The sequence below is a fragment of the Carlito syrichta genome, unplaced genomic scaffold (assembly GCF_000164805.1).
Source record: "Carlito syrichta isolate Samal-C Ts95f unplaced genomic scaffold, Tarsius_syrichta-2.0.1 Scaffold316004, whole genome shotgun sequence".
NCBI classification, from domain to species: Eukaryota; Metazoa; Chordata; class Mammalia; order Primates; family Tarsiidae; genus Carlito; species Carlito syrichta.
Window position 1 is genome coordinate 1719006 of NW_007260100.1, and position 4991 is coordinate 1723996.

Consider the following 4991-nt stretch of genomic DNA (forward strand, 5'->3'; position numbering starts at 1 on the left):
TGTCACATTTGTGTTTGATTTTTTTTTTTTTTTTTGAGTTGGGAGCTCACTCTGTCATCCAGACTGGAGTGCAGTGGAACACTCACAGCTCACCATACACAGCCTTGATTTCTTGGACTCAGGCAATCTTTCTGCATCAGACTCCCAAGTAGCTGGTACTACAGGTGCATGCCACCACACCCAACTATTTTTTTTAAATTTCTTTGTAAAGATGGTGTCTCACTATGTTTCCTAGGCTAGTCTCAAACTCTTGGACTTCAGTGATCCTCCTACCTCTACCTCTCAAAGTGCTGGGATTATAGGCATGAGCCAATGCGCCTGGCTCACATTTGTGTTTTGGAAAGGAATTCTTAGCTGCCGCCTCATTCCTCTGGCCTGGCAGAAGCTCCTTCCTATCTTCCAGAAGACCACAAGAACAGAGTAGACAGCCATTGGAGCACATTGAGCTCTATAGAGACAGTGCCAGGGCAAGTGAGAGCTGTATGGGCTTTGGGTGACTCTGTACCTCACTGAGGAAAAATAACTAAACATGGATAAAGGAGAGCCCATGAAGCTGAGAGATAAAATGTCATCATATACATTCTTTGTACAAACTTGTTGGGAGGAGTATAAGAAGCACCCAGATGCTTCAGTCAGCTTCTTGACATTTTCTAAAATGTGCTCAGAAAGGTGGAAGACCGCGTCTCTTAAAGAGAAAGGAAAATTTGAAGATGTAGCAAAGGCAAACAAGGCCCATTATGAAAGAGAAATAAAAGCCTATATCTCTCCTAAAGAGGACACACAAAAAAAGAAGTTTAAGGATCCCAAGACACTCAAGAATCCTTCAGCCTTTTTGTTTGCTCTCTTCTGAGTATTGCTCACAAATCACAAAAAAACGTCCTGGCCTATCTGTTGATGATGTTGCAAAGAAACTGGGAGAGATGTGGAATTGCACTGTTGCAGATGACAAGCAGCCTTACAAAAAGAAGACTGTGAAGCTGAAGGAAAAATGTGAAAAGAATATTACTGTATACCAAGCTGCAGGGAAACCTGATGCAGCAGAAAAGAAAGTTGTCAAGGCAGAAAAAAGCAAGAAAAAGAAGGCAGAAGCAGAAGCTGAAAAAGCTGAAGAGGATGACGAGGAGGAAGATGAAGAAGATGATGGTAATGAATGAGTTGGTTCTAAGAGGTTTTCTCTCCTGTTTTTAAAGCATGTAATCTCCCTGTATACAACTCCTTCATTTTAAATAAAAAGATTAAAATATAAAGCTATGTAGAATCTGTTTCTAAATTGTCCAGTGCCTTTTTTGTATAATTAACACACTACTAAATGTATGTTCAGATAGCCCTGACCTGTAGGTATTTTCAATAGCCACTAACCTTGCCTGGTACAGTCTGGGGGTTGTAAAGTGGCATAAGACTTCCAAGCAGGCTCTTACTGGCACACAGTACAAATTAGTTATATATGGGAATGGTAGTTTTTTCATCTTCGGTTGTCTCCGATGCAACTTATACAAAATAATTGTTCTGTCAACTGAATACCAGTCTGTGATAACAAAGTTATAGCTGTTTTGTTGATATTCTGAAAGTTTCTAAGTAAATACAATTTTTTTAATTAAAAAAAGAAGAGAGTACAGTTGATCCTTGAATAACATGAGTTTGAACTTTGAGTGTCCACTTATATATGAATTTTCTTCTATCTTTGCAAGCCATGAGACAGTAAGACCAATCCCTTCTCTTCCTTCTCCTCCTCAGCCTACTTAACATGAAGATGATGAGGATGAAGACCTTTAGGATGATCCACTTTCACTTAATGAATAGTAAATATGTTTCATCTTCCTTATAATTTTCTTTTTTTTTTTGAGTTGGAGTCTCACTCTGTCGCCCAGACTGGAGTGCAGTGGCCGCTCCTGGCCACCTCAGCCTCGACCTGCTGGGCTCCGGCGATCCTTCCGCCTCAGCCTTCCGAGTAGCCGGAATTACAGGTATGCGCTACCATGCCCGGCTGATTTTTTGATTTATTGTAGAGATGAGGTCTCGCTGCCCAGGCGGGTCTCGAACCCAAGGGCTCAGGCAATCCACTCACCTCAGCCTCCCAAAGGCACGGGATTACAGGCTGAGCCACCGAGCCTGGCTTATAATTTTCTTAATAACATAACATTTTCTTTTCTCTAGCTTATTTTATTTTAAGAGTATATAATACATATAACATTCAAAGTATATATTAATCAACTGTTTACGGTATCAGTAAGGCTTCTGGTCAACAATAGACTATTAGTAGTTAAGTTTTGGGGGGGTCAGACGTTATATGCAAATTTTCATCTGTGCAGGAGGTGAGGGTCGGAACCTCTAATCCCCATCTTGTTCAAGGATCAATTGTATTTTGTAGGAACAGTGAAACTACAGATACTTATGTATTCAAGAGCCAAAACAAGATACAGATAAGTACAGAACGATTTAGATATTTTTTGCCACACATCTCACACTTCCTGGAGCAGGGGATAATAAAGACATTGGTGTTTGAATACTTCTGTGAAAGAATGAGACTTTTGTGAACCAAAGCAGTGTGAATTAGGCCTGTTAAGACAGGAACCTAGAAGTGTAAATTAGTATAGCTGGAATGAGTTCTAATGACCACCTAGTCTGAGGGTAGGCAAACTATTGGCCTACAGGCCAAACCTGGTAGTTTTTTATATGGTCCTTGAGCTAAGAATGGTTTTCACATTTTAAAAGGATTGTAAAAGATTGGGAATAAGGAGGAGAATATGTGACCAAGTATGTGGCCAGCAAAGTTCAACATAGTTTCCATCTGATCGTTTACAGAAAAAGTTTGCTATAAGCCAGGTGTGGTGTGTGCACATGTAGTCCAAACAACTTGGGAGGTTGAGTTGGCTGCTTGAGCCCAGGAGTTTAAGGCCGTAGTGAGCTATGACTGTGCCACTGCACTCCAGCCTGGGTGAAGAGGGAAAACTTGTTTCTAAAAAAATAGAAAATAAACAAAAATAAAATCTTTGCCATAGAGAAAAAGTAAATCCATGACAAAAAAGGATTTTATACATACCTTATAAACCCCCTCCCTTGTGGAGTTTTAGGCACAACTGATCGATATTGTCATTAAAATAGAGATCATAAGTCTGAAAAAGCAGACTCTGTGGCAGTAAGATACCAAATTCCAACTTGACTCTGATATAGTATCACATGACAGACAGCAGGCTCTAAAAGAAATAAAAAATACTTTATCTTAAAAGATATTTTAAAGTGACCCTGCAAAACTGCCTCTTGGGGAAAAGTGCATCTGTATAAAATCCCCTTCCTGAGGACTCCAGAGGAGACAGACAACTTTTAACACATTTGCCACCTATTCTTTCTGAAGCCTGCTACTTAGAACCTTCATCCACATATCAAGGACTCTAATCAGCCTGAATGTGAATGGACTAAATGCACCATTGAAAAGACACAGAATGGCAGATCGGATAAGAAACCATGACCTAATTATTTGCTGCATCCAGGAGACTCATCTCACTTCAAGGGACGTACACAGACTCAAAGTTAAAGGTTGGAAAATGAGTTTCCAGGCAAATGGATCGCAAAAGAAGGCAGGACTTGTAATATTAATATCAGACAAAACAACCTTTAAGCTATCAAAAATTTTAAAAGATGCAAAAGGATACTATATAATGATAAAAGGTTCAATCCATCAACAAGAAGTATCCATCCTAAACATATACACACCCAACATAGGAGCACGAGTATCTATAAAACAACTACTAAGTAAACTAAAAAAAGATATTGACTCTAATACTATTATAGCAGAGTACTTGAATACCCCACTGACCGCCCTAGGTAGATAGATCATCGAGGCGAAAAATCAACAAGGAGATCCAGAACCTAAACTTGACACTCAAACAAATGGACTTAATAGATATCTACAGATTATTCCACCCAACAACCACAGAATATACATTCTACTCATCACCACATGGAACATACTCCAAGACTGATCACATCCTTGGCCATAAGTCAAGCATAAACAAATTCGATAAGGTTGAAATCTTGCCATGCACATTCTCAGAACACAGTGGAATAAAAATAAATATCAACACTAACAAAATTTTCCCCAAACCCACAAAGACATGGATACTAAATAGCATGATGCTGAACACTACTGGGTCAACCCTGAAATCAAAGCAGAAATTGAAAGATTCCTGGAAACAAATGAAAACGAAGAAACATCTTACCAAAACCTCTGGGATGCCCTGAAAACAGTTCTCAGAGGGGAATTTATATAATCTATGTGCACACATCAAGAAAACAGAACGATAAGAAGCTGAGAGCCTAACAAATCACCTAAGGAAGCTGGAAAGAGAAAACCACCAAAACCCCCACTTTAGCAGAAAAATCCAAATCACCAAAATACGGAACAGAGAAGACAAAAATATCATAGAAAACACCAACAAAACAAAAAGCTGGGTCTTCGAAAGAATTAACAAGATTGGTTGACCCCTACATAGAATGACCAAGAGAAAGAGAGAAAAAGCCCAAATAAACACAATCAGAAATACAAAAGATCAAATCACAACTGACCCCGAAGAAATACAAAAGATTATCAGAGATTCCTATGTACACTTGTATGGAAATAAACTCCATAACCTAAATGAAATGGAGGACTTTCTGACATCACACTACCTCCCCAGGTTGAAACAAGAAGATATTGAGACACTACATAGACCAATAAAAACCCAGGAAATTGACTCTGTCATACAAAAACTACCTACCTAAAAAAAGCCCTGGACTGGATGGCTTTCCAGCAGAATTCTACAAAATGTACAAGGAGGAGCTGATACCAATCCTACTGAAAGTATTTCAGGCAATTGAGAAAGATGGAATTCTCCCCAAATCATTTTACGAAGCTAACATCACACTGATACCCAAACTGGGTAAAGATCCAACAAAAAAAGAGAACAACAGACCAATATTCCTTGTGAACATAGGTGCTAAAATCCTCAACAAGA

General features: G+C 39.0%; 1 pseudogene; it reads left to right on the forward strand.

Annotated features, from left to right (window-relative positions):
• The first annotated feature begins 529 nt into the window (after window positions 1-529).
• On the forward strand, window positions 530-1761 carry LOC103276259 (annotated as a pseudogene).
• Window positions 1762-4991: the final 3230 nt, after the last annotated feature.